This window comes from Capsicum annuum, chromosome 5 (genome assembly GCF_002878395.1).
Source record: "Capsicum annuum cultivar UCD-10X-F1 chromosome 5, UCD10Xv1.1, whole genome shotgun sequence".
Taxonomy (NCBI): domain Eukaryota; kingdom Viridiplantae; phylum Streptophyta; class Magnoliopsida; order Solanales; family Solanaceae; genus Capsicum; species Capsicum annuum.
This window is the reverse complement of record NC_061115.1, coordinates 84,219,472-84,232,557: the sequence shown is the minus strand read 5'-3', so window position 1 is coordinate 84,232,557 and position 13,086 is coordinate 84,219,472.

The following is a 13,086-nucleotide window of genomic DNA, read 5'->3' as shown; positions in this document are numbered from 1 at the left end:
TATTCCTTGATTATCACCATTTATATACCCAAACAGTGCCTTATGGGCTTATTCTCATGTTTACTATATGGACTTTCTGAGGATCAGTTTCAGTTCATCGAATTCTCTATGATGAGATTGCGCGGATGAGACTCAGATGATTTTCCTCCCAGTTTTAAAAGAATAGCAAGTGTGGAATAGTAAAGAAAGGTTATAATTAGATTTTGAGTTGGGGTATAACTTATTTCTTGGTTTATTTTTGGCTTTGATGAGCCTTTGTTAGTTTGTGTAGATATAGAGATGGTATTGGTTAGTTGTGATTCGAATTTGCATGCTTTATCCTTTTCGATTAAGTTGGAGGCTAGTTAGTGGTTGAAGTTGAGTTTTGGCTGGTTTGATGTAAAGTCAGAGTGATGGTTGGAAAAGCGATACCTATGGCAAAATCCCTTAGAAGTTTTTTCTCTTCGTGGAGGTTATCTAGGAATTCATGCTCGGAGCATGCGGGATCAGTACATTATTCCTTCAAGCTTTTGAGATTCTTTCTATCCATTAATTCTCGGGGACGAAAGTCCTTTTAGTAGTGGATACTGTAATGAACCTTCATTTCTCATAGTCTCTCTTATCTTCATTGTTAGGGCTTCTCTACAGCTTCCCCAAGTCATTTATGACTTCTAGGGACTGATCGTTCGATTGTCGGGCAGTTTATTTTACTTTTAGAACCAATTCCCTATTGGAAGTCTTGGCTGGTTCCAATGGCCATCGGGAAAAACTTTAGTAAGGTGATCACATATGCAGATTTCGATTGCACGTTCAAATCCGAAATATCAATTTTAGGCTAGGTTGACCTTTGGTTTGGGTCCCAATGCACCCGAGCTCATTTAGACTTATTGGTTAGAAAGTATGAAAATTGAAAGATATGGGTGTGGGCCCAAAGTTGGTTTAAATGACCATGGATGGAAAATTTGACTCCAATAATGTGTCCGGAACGTTGAATTTAGTGGGGTTACTTAGGTCATTTGGAAAAATCATAGTTTGAATAAGTTTTGAGGGTCAAAAATAAGTTTTGACTTTGTTGGAAATGGTGCCACGTCAATCACCTCAAGGCCCATGACGATCGCGACATAGAGATCACATTCCATAATCTCCATGCCCAAAGGGGCTATAAATAGTCCCTCAAGTCGCGTTTTGGCCATTTTCTCTTCTTCTTTGAGACCTAGAAGCCCTAGAAGGCTGAGAAAACTCTAAATCGAGTTTTGGGTGTCACTTGAGAGCTTGATTAAGATCTTTTAACAGGAATTTCTTCGGATTTAAGGTAAGAATTCTTCAAATCCATGCTTGAATTTCTTGAATTTCTTACCAAAACTCCAAATACCTTAAGGGCTTGATTTTAGCCCCAAATAAGTTTAGTTTTATCCTATTTCTTAAGGGTTATGATTACTTGAAGATGTATGAACTTTGGATTGATCTTGAAAATGTGGTTTACATAAGTGGGACCCACTTGGGGTTTTTGGTGTCGTGCTTGGCTTCAACGTACAATGGAGAAATGTGGGTATCATTATGCTTGTATTATTGAGTAGATTATGCTTTAGATATCTTGGCATCTTGAAGAGGCTTCTCAAAAGGAGAAAACAAAGGCTTAGCAGATTGATGAGCATTCTTCAGATTTGAGGTAGGTTAGGTTTATCCCTCATTAGAATGAGCATTGCATATTATAATTATGATATCTTGTTAGATTGGGATCGGTTTTAGCTGTTGGTTGATGATTTTTAAAGACTTGTGGTTAGTTAAATCTTATAGGTCATTTGGACCTATATACTGAAATGCTTAGATATTTATCTTGAACCTTAATTTATTAGACTTAATGTCTAATGCTTAACATGAGAATGCTTAGAACTACTCTAATTAGATAGGAGTGACCTTATCACTCATGCTTAGGGTAAGATTTTCCTTAGATTCTTACTCTAATGAAGTTGCTTTAGTTCCAATGGACTTAGTGATAGTATTTGAGTAAGATCTCAGATTTGGACTAAATGGTGGCTTGCTATACATCTAAGATCCCAAATACCTTAGCCTAGTCCAGGGTAGAAATGAACATAGAAGGTACATTGGGGGATTTAGAAGTTGGCCTTGACCCACCTTAAGCCAAGATTGAGATAGTCCTCGTGAGACCCATAGATACTTATTAAATGCCTAGAAAAAGCCCCTTGAAGAAATATTGAGGAGTCTTGATTGCAAATTTATTGATGATGCCATAATGAGCTATTGTGTATGATATTAACGAAGCCCATGCCCATGTTATTCATTAAGAAATGGAGATGGCTATTACTCGGGCTATTGATTAGGCCATTTCTTGGCTATTAATTGGGCCAATGAACACCTCATTGAATAGATGCTTAACTATAGCATGGCTTAAGCCATAAAGTACGATATCAGATATGCTATAAATAAGCTATAGATTATGCTATGGATTTGACATTGCTCAAGTTAGTGAAAAACATTCTCTTTGCTAATGGTGGGCCAATGAATAGGTTACTTGTAGGCCATTGCTCATGATTATGCTTATGGTTATGCTCATGGTCAAATGGATTAGATTATTTACTTATCACATATAAAATTTATGTTACATATATATAAAATTATTGATAATGTGACATTGATGATGAACGAGGAAATATGGACGTATGTTCTTCTTGCTTCTCCTTTTATGTGTATTTACTTTATCCCTCGCGGGGCTTATTCTTTACTTTAGCCCTTGTAGGGCTTGTCATTTACTTTAGCCCTCATTGGGCTTGCTCTTTATTATTGATATTAATAAGGATATTATGATGATATAATGATACCCGACAAGGTCGGGGGATATTATGATGATATGATGATACGATGATACCCGACAAGGCCGAAAGATATTATGATAATATGATGATACCCAACAAGGATAGAGGATACTATGATGGTACCCAACAAGGCCGGAGGATACTATGATGACGTGATGATACCTGACAAGGCTGGAGTATGATTATGATTATACGTATATACCCGACAAGGCCAGAGGATGATTATTGATGTGCCTATGAGTACATCTATTGGTTTGAGTCCAGCTAGCCCTATGTATGGCAAATATATGTTATTTATGCTCATGTGTAGATGGGTATTATTTTTTTAATTAGAGATGCCAACCATAATTTTTTAGTGGTCAAGGTATAAAGTTGTATAGTTCATTATTTAAGGTTGAAAAGATGATTAGTGCTGAATATAAATTAAGAGGTTAATAATGACTTATACAGAGTTGAATCTTAGCAATAATGAGGACTCGTGGTATTTATGACTAGTAATTATGATGATTAAGTTATAATAATTTTTAGAGTAAATAAAGACTTTTAACAATGGTGTTTTGTTGATTGTAATGATTTAGTCGATGATGATGGCTAGTTACCAAACTAGGATTTATGAATTAGTGATCCTTGTCACTAAATGGCATTTAGTAAACAAATTGAATAGTGAATAATTTGTGATTAGTGGTGATTAGTGAGTTTGTGATGGCTAGAAATAAATATTGGCTAGTTGATAAATATGGCATAGTAATGAATTTTCACTATGTGCTAGTTATTAACGAGTTGGTAAAGAATGACTAGTTGTTTACCCACGAATAGTGATTATGTGGTAAATAATGTATAAATAATAATTAGAAGGTATATGATGACTAGTGAGTCATTGGAATAGTAATTAACCGTTGGCTAGCTAATAAAGAGCTATTAGTGCGTATCGAGGTTATAGTTATTTAAATGTTGGTGTTGTTATGGTTATGAATATGTTGTCACATAATGTTTAATTATGAATATTGAAGATAATTGTGGAATGTTGATAAATTAATCGATTAATGGTATGCATGGATTGGTTGTTGAATAACAATGGAGTTTGGATATATTGTTGATTAGAGTCCTTTACATTCTCTCAGGCATACTCTCCAGTTGTATGGGACACTGTGCTAAGTTATTTACTTTTTGCACCAGTTGGCGTTTGGGAGCCAACTTTGTACTTGTGATTTCTTATATTGATTGTTCATGATACATTATTATTCCGAATTGTCCAATTCTTATATATAGTGATATGGGCATGCGTTGGTGCCTTATATTATTATGTTATTCTGATATATATTACTTGTCATACACAATGATGTTGGTATGTGTGGATGCCTTATGTTATACTATTATTCTATTTTGATTAATTATTATATAAAGTGGTAATGGAGATGATTCAATTTTATTTTGTACCTTGACTTAGTTATTATTATCTTGCATTATATCATCTTTAGATCATGACTTAGTTTAGCCGGCATATGATGCCTACCGAGTGCTCATTGTTTTGGTAGTCATACTACACTTCTCCAGCTTGCAGATCATAGTATGGGTTATCCCATTGATTTGTATGTGTCGTGCAGAGCAACGATGGTTTGGAGACTTAGAGTGTGCTCCTGACGTTCAAAGTATTACCTGTCTCTCTCTTATGTATTAGACTAGTCTCTAAGTAGTATTCGGAGATAAATTATATCAATGTATTTAGTTGAACTTTACTTTGTATTCTTGTATTATTAACAACTCTTGTACTGATACCACCAGGTTTTAGGATTATAATATGTAATTGCTTCTTTATTTCATCTATTTCGCATTCCTCTTCTTTATAGATTTTGGATGTGTGTTGCTAGTCGTTCTAGACTAAGGGTGATGAGGAGTAATTTTACCACTCTTTTGCATCAAAATTTGAGCATACTATGATGATATAATTGTATATATGAGGCTAATTATCTATTAAAATGCACTAATTTCCGGTGTTGGTGATCTCGTTGGGAACTAAAGAAAATAAGTTGATAAAAAGTTAGAAGCAATAAAATAAGAGAAAGAGGTGCAGTATCTGAAGATCAGATGACCTTCAGGTGTTGCGATCGGGGGCACCGATTCACGATCGTAGTCAGCAGTCAAGTCAACCTTCGACGAGAGCAGCATGATCATCTTGATTGCGGGAGTAGTGAACACAGTCAAGCAAAGGCAATCTCGGTGCGCGAAAAAGTTAATAGGGTAGAATGGGAAATTTATAGAGCAGAATCCTAAATCTTAAAATGCAAAATCCCTTTCACAATTAAGGCATCTTTTAACCAATATTCTAATTTTGAGTAAAGAGAAACATTTCAATTTTTGTAAAGAACAATTGTTTGTAAATTTCCAAGAGACTGTTAGTTTTACTTTGAGATTTAAGTTGGAATTATTCTTGCTTTGATTTTCAAAGGATGCATTGTATGTTATTTTGGGTATGTCTCTTTCCTCTAATTTGATTAATAGCTAAATTCTTAACTTGGGGTTATGATTAACTAGGTGGTTGACTTTGTGTGGGTGTTAATTGTTATTCCAAATAACAAGTTAAGGAGGTTGGAATTACTCTAGGTTTGAATTGTGAATTATGGGTGAGAAACCAATTGACTTGGATCTCATATCATCCTTGAAAGAGGGATATGGGCGATGAGTAATAGTGAACTACACTTTGAATTAGCTTCTCTCATAGCATTATCTTTGAAACAAGGATGTTGTTTGGATTTGCTATGTTCATAAGAATCATCTTAGAAATAAGAATGCTAGTATGAGGTATTGTATTGATGATATTTCATGCTCATGATGTATTTGAAAGATTACATGAGTGACATTTAGTGTTTTGTTGAAAGACTGACACTAATATCTTAAATCTAGCCTACCCAAACCCTTAACTAAAACTCGGACTAACCTTTGATTACACACATATTAATGATCCCTACAGTAGCATAACCTCAATGTTTCTATTAAGTTGATTTACTTGTCAATTGTTAAATCCCTCACCAGTTTTATTGTGGGATTTTGCTTAACGAAGATTTACACAAAACCCCCAAGTTTACTTTAGTGTTTTGTTTTAGTTGCGTATTACGGGTTAACTCCTAGTTAACTCTTAACTCACAAAAGGTATTGAAAGCTAGTTTGCACACCTTGTAGATACGGACTAAACTCTTGTTTGTTTGATATTGACGACGACTACCTTGCATCAAAATAATAGTGTAAGTTTAGCGTTATCAAAATGATGCTATTGCCGAAGAGTGAAGCTTAGTTTTCTCTTTTGCGGTGTTGTTAGTGAATATGGGTTACTCATAGTTCTTTTTTTACCTTGATTGTTTTTTTTGTATTGTTAGGTAATTTTCTAAGTAATCTTGAACCATGAGCCATAATGGGAGCAATGAAGGCACATATGATGGACATCTCGAGGATGAGGATCATCTTAATGATGCGAGGCGTGCAAGTGCTATCTGCATCTCATCAGCTAAGCGAAATGAGGTATTTTATATCACAAGTTTAATGCTCCACATATTACAAATAAAGGGTCTATTCAGGGGGACAAGCACATGAAGATGCCAACTTACATTTGAGAAACTTCATGAGGTATGTGACCCATTTTATATTTCTTATATTAAACAAGAGTCTATTTGGTTAAGGTTTTTCCCATTCTCTTAAATGAGTGAAGCGGTGTTGTGGTTGAGATCTCTACCCACCAGGTCTATTATATCTTGGGCCAAACTTAAGGATTTGGATATATATATTTTCCTCCATCTAAAATTCTACAAGGGATGAAATCACGAATTTTCGTCAACTAAGTAGTGAGCCCTTATATGAGGTATGACAAAGGTTCAATGACAAACTCATGTAATGCCCGAACCATGAAGTCCCGGAGAAGATGCTCATCCAAATCTCTTATAGGGCATTACACCAACAAAATAAGATGGTGGTAGACAATGCACTGGGCAGTTCTCCGGTGAAGTTGTCATACGTTTTTGAGACAAATTTACTTGAGCAAGTCACTAAGCAAAACCGAGGATGGCACACCTGGGACTTCGAGGTAGCCATAGGTTCCCTTGATACATCTCATGTAAACAAAGCACAAATAAAAGAACTAAAAAATAAAGGGATGAAAATATCGCCAAGGTTATGACCCAATTGGACCTCCTCACTAAACATGTAATGGAAGCACTTACAAAAGGCTATCAATGCAGTTTTCTCTTAAGGTGACAATGTTATGATGATGATGAAGATAAAGCACTTGATAAAGTGAGAAGGATTTTGGAAAATCATCCAGGGGTTCCCACCCCACCTACCAATGGCAAGGCAAGAATTAAAGTTGGAATAATCGAGACCGAGATCATGATAGGCGTGATACAGAAAGGGATAGAGATTGAGATTGGAGGGATAATAAGAGAGGTTATGATAGATATGTTCCCCCGTATGATCATATCAAGGATAAGGAATCAAGATCGGTGCATCAGGAAATGTTTAAAATTAAGGATTTTTTTGCTAGAATATTGATGCATGTTGAAGGTACCGACAAAATAGTTAGGGAGATAAAGAGTGACTTTTCTCAACTTAACCAAATGATTATTTCACATTCGGCCTCCATCAAGAAATTGGAGACTCAAGTGGGGCAAATTTCTACCCAACTCAATGCTAGGCCAAAAGGTGGCCTACCTAGTGACATGATGGTAAATCCCAAGAATAAAGGCCATGTTATGGAAATTACTACTAGAAGTGGTAGAAATATTGGTGAGAATGTGATTGAAGTTAATGAAAAGTCTCTTAATGATCAAATGAATGTGAAAAAAAAGAGGTTAGAATTGCCAAGTGATGGTGCTTCAAAGACTCTTGAAGAGGGTAATGAGGAGCCAACTATAGTTGAAGGGAATGATGATGTGGAGGAAACTCCTAAAGTGATTGATGGTGACAAAAAAATAGGGAACGAACCTCAAAGTGTTCTATTTTCCCTAATGAAAATTCTCTACCCTTTCCACAAAGGTTGAAAAAGAAAAATGATAATGCCAAGCTCAAAAAGTTCCTTGTAAAGCTTAGCAACCTCTCAATCAACATTCCACTATTAGAGGCTCTTCAAGAGATTCTGGGTTATACTAAATCAATGAAGAACTTGATGTTGAAGAAGAGGCTTGCATATGGTGAGACTATTAAAGTGACTCATAGTTGTAGTTCTATCATAACTAATGACATGCCAGAGAAAAAAGAAGATCTGGTGCATTTATAATTCCTTGGACCATCGGGACGCACAAATTTGAAAAGGCATTGTGTGACGTCAGGGATAATATCCACTTGATGCCATATGTTGTATATCAAAGGCTAGGGTTTGGAGCTCCCACACCAACCATCATTTGACTCTTGATGGCGGACCTTTTAATAAAAAATCTTGTGGGCATATTGACCGATGTGTTAGTTAAGGTTGACTAGTTCATTATCCCAACGAATTTTGTAGTCTTCGATTGTGTTATCAATCATGAGATACCAATCGTACTTGGGAGACCATTTTTATCAATTGAAAGAGCTCTAGTTGATATAGAGTATAGAGAAAAGAGGTTCCGTGCGCATGATGATGAAGTCTCTTTCCACGTGTGCAAAATTAAAAAGCAAGAAATAGAGCTATAAGTGGTATTGGTGATCGATGTTGTGGATTAAGTAATGGATCTTGAGTCACTTTTGCTTAAGGATCCTACTTGATGATTGATGGACATCGTGCCATGATGTTAAATTTGGTGTTGGATGGGAGGTAACCCATTATTGCTATTAAATTAACCCATATTCTATAAATTTTGATTGATATAGTAGTTTTGTTTTTGTTTATGTAATTAATCCATGAAAATTGGGGCACTCTAAAGGTGCATTTGGTAAATTGAAGGATAATAGGTAAAGTGGAATTGACTTGGAGGTGTGAGGACTGAAAATAAGGGATAAGAAATTAGTCTTAGGTGCCACGATTGCAATTGCAAACTCGAGACTTATTCTATCCAAAGTTGAGCCTCAAATCCCGCGATTTCTATGAGTCAGTGGTGTTCGCGATCCCCGTGTGACTATAATCTCGATGGATTAATCGCGATTGCAGAAATAGTTTTATAAAATGGGAATCATCTCTAAAATGGTTCCCACATTTTTATTCCTTCAAAGCACCAAAATTTTCATCCATTTTCATCAGTGTGAAGAGGATTTTACATGCATAGCATCCATTGTTGTATCCCAAAATCAGTTATATGACTCTAATTTCCTCTATAATGTTAATCTGGGTCATGGAATGTATGTTTAGGAAAATGGCCTAAATCTTTGAATTGTGTTCTTTATGCTTGATGAAATTACTATTGTTTGATGTGGTGGCTATTATAGTGGTGTGCACCTCATTAGGGAAGTCTTGAGTACCCAAAATTTTACAAAATGGTAATGAATTATAAGTGCACACCAAGTGTTCGGTAAAATGCCCAAATTAGTTCCTTAGTTGTGTTTGCATGTTTAAAGGGCATAATTGAGTGTTTAGGTATTTTATTTCTTGTGCATAATGTCATTTAGTTGATTAGGAACATAAATTGGTACAAAAAATTAGCCTATTTTGGTTGAAGTCATTTTAGGCCAATAGCCTCAGTACTGCAATCACAGTCCAATGACCCGCGATTGCAGCATCTGAAGGTTGTGTTATAGATATCTCCAAAATCCTAAATTCTCATTTCAAGCCAAAATTTTAACCAAGAACCATTTCTTTATCTTAAATATGTCACATAACATTATTTTTATATACTAATATTGATTGTTAATGCTTTGTGTTGATATCATGTTCTTAAAGCCAAAAATGGCAAACTATGATCAAACTCGTTTCAAGGACGCTAAGTGTCAGACTGTTTATTATGAGGACCTCGCAAGGAGGAATTTACTCCCTATGCAGGGTATGTCAATGGATTAGGTACCTAAAAAACTCTAAACTTTCTAAAAGAGGTTGGAGGCCACAGGTTGGAGATGCTTTGCACCTGATCCGTGATAGTCCAATGAGTAATGGGTCAGGGAATTCTACGCATATCTCAGCATAGTGAACATCTCTGAACTAGTTATGGGATTTTGGGGTAAAGTAGTTCATTTTATGGCTGAACAGATCAATAATTTCTATGGGCTACCATATGCCTATATGATCGAGTTTGAGGACAAAAGTTATGCCACTGTAAGCTGGTTAACTGAGAAACTGTGCCCGAAAAGGAGGTTACATGGGCTGCCACAAAAATGGGGATGACTTGGAATGAGTTCACTATTGAGGCTCATATCTTGTTGACTATCCTATGTAGCCGTGTTTCTCTGTGCACTAATATGAATTACATCCCTGTTATGTGTGCTCAATTAGTAGCTTGAATCTTGGACAACATTCCTTTGAATATTTGTCGATTTGTGCTCTCCGACATCAGACATTACAAGAATAAAGATGTCCTTTTTTTTCTATTCCCTTTCTTTATTACAAAATTGTGTAAGAGAGCATAGGTTGAGGAGTAGCCGAGGGACAACTGTATATCCCCGAAGACACCTATTTTCCCATTTAATATTCATAGTAAGGGTGCTTCTTCAAAGAGAAAAATAAGGAAGGTCAACTTGGGTAAGTCAGCGGATGATGATATCGACTTTTGTAGGCCATTCACAATAGGGCCATTTGAGGAGATCTCGAGTGAGATGAGTGGAATTTGGGTGCTTATGTCTGGGTTGCCCACGGGGCCAGTATATCCTTCGACCACTGGCCACTCTTATGTTACTCAGACTGAATATGAGTTATTTTCTAGAGAATTAGAAAGAATGGGGAGCCACTATCTCTAGACTTGAGCAAGATCACTCTTTCTTGGGACAGCCACACTGGGAGCTGCGAGATTCTTATGACAGGATGAAAACAAGGGAGAAGAACAGAGACAAATTTTTCACCCATACGTGAAAAAGGGTGAAGGTCCTATTTGAAGGTCCTAAAGCCCAAAGATAGACATTCTTCTCTTAGAGCATATACTGATGATAAGGTCCCATCTTTATGGTCTAAGGAGTATGAGCCACATTCTGGTGATGATGATGATGAGGTGATGTCTAGTTATGGCAGTGATTGATGCGGTTTCAGGGAGCCCCTTAAACTCTTTCTATGCTTTCATGATTATATAGTGTGGTCAATGCAAGCTTTTAGTTAGGGGTTCCCATCTTTGTATTTATTTCATATTTGTGATTTTTGGGTTTGTATTTTAGTTTGATGCCTTATATTTTATTTGGGTGATTTATTTGTATGATTTGATTTGGGTTGAAATATTGGGTACCTTGATGGTTTCTACATTTTATTGAGTAGTCACCTTTGCTTTTCATTCCTAGTTTTTATTTTTCTTTGTGGATATTGATGTTGGATGATCCATTCCCTATGATAGACTTAGTGAAGACATTTATAAGGGAAAATCATCATGTTTGGGGTTGTGAGCTATACATGCAGGGGAGGTCTGAGTACCTGTGACATTATAGATTTAGGATTGCCATTATTCTTATTGTGAAGTCTGAGTAGCCATATGATTTGATCTTTTACCCAAATGTAAGATGATGACTTGATTTGGTTCCAACAATAGTTAATCTTGCGTGGTGAAATTTGAAGCTAGCACCCCTCTTCATCTAAAATTATTTTGTGAAAATCAAGGGCATGGACACGAATGATTTTGTAACAACACTTTACCTCTGTTTGTGACTCCAAATTCTTTAGTAGGTAGTATGTAGTAATTAACTCTTTTTAACTCTAATAGGAGATGCAATTTAGCTTCCTAGAAAAGTTTGCATGCCATGTGCGGTGTGCTTAGTTGATTGATTCTAATGCGTACTTGTGTTATCTAGAGCTTGCCTCATTGGCCTTTCAAAGATAATCTTAATTACTCATGATTGGAGAAATGATCTTAGGCCTTTTTTTTAATCATGGAAACCACTTTAGACTATAGGACCCTACCCATGCTAGAAGAGTATCCCTAGTCACCCATTTTGAGCCTTTTTTTTCAATCGCATTACAAGCCTTGAGTCATTTAAACTTTATCTCTCTTTTGGACCATGCCCTTCTTGAACTTAAAAGTGCAACTTGAGGCAAAAAGACTAAGTTAGGGGTGGTGAATCTTGGAAGAGGTAACCTTGAGCCAGAGTATTGTAAGGGACTGCTTAAAAGCTAAACAATGAGAACAAAGAAATAAGAAATAAAAAGGGTCAAAAAATTAAATCAAAGTATGAATTGCACAAAGAAAGGAGAGACAAATAAAATCCTTTTAAAATATGGGTGAACTATGGTAGTAAAAGTAGACACATGTGTGAGTTAGAAATAAATGAAGTGGCCTATGCTCCGAAGTCTAATTCAATAGTGTATTATGTAGAGTTCAAGGAGGGTGTACTAACTTTAATCCTAACTATTTATCCTACCCTTTCCTGAGCTTACATTAAAAACTTGGAGAGTCCTTCGAGATCTCTAACCAAGCGTCTTTGAGTTAGTAGTGATTGAAAATAAGGGCAAGTATATTGCTTGATACTTGTTTGCATTGAGATATTCTTAGTGAGAATGAATGCTTTCACTTTAGTCCTTTGTTGCATGATAGATACTATGGTATGTTAGGACTTTCTTTCGTGAGGAGGCATGTAGACTAATTGAGGTGGGTGAAGTTGTCATATTTCGAAAATGACGCAAAAGAGTGTAGTTGAGTCGCTATTGACAGAGAGTCACTACTAGATAGTTAGTGGTTGTTTCTTGGTTGTTCTTAAAAGTCGTTTGCATCCTTGAAAGTGTGATTGATGTTTAAGGGAGTTGCACGAATAGTTTTTCCCATGCTTGAGGGATAATTGGTTGTGTTAATCTAGTTCAGAATCATTGTGATCATTTGGTTGGATGAACGAGCTTATTATTGAGTAGTCTCATTGAGTGTGGAGTAGTGTTTCTTGAGGACAAGCAAATTTTTAAGTTGGGGTGTTGATGAGTTGAAATTTTCCACTCATTTGCATTCAAATTTGAGCACACAATGATGAAATAATTGTGTATATGAGGGTAATTATCTATAGAAATGTACTAATTTCTAGTGGTGGTGATCTCGTAGGGAACTAAAGAAAATGAGTTGATACAAAGCAGGAAGAGATAAAATGAGAGCAAAAGAGCAACAGCTGAAGATCAGGCAACCCTTTGGTGCGGTGATCGTGGTGACCAGGTCACGATTATGGTTAGTAGTAAAGTCAACCTCGATGATAACAACATGACAACTGTGAT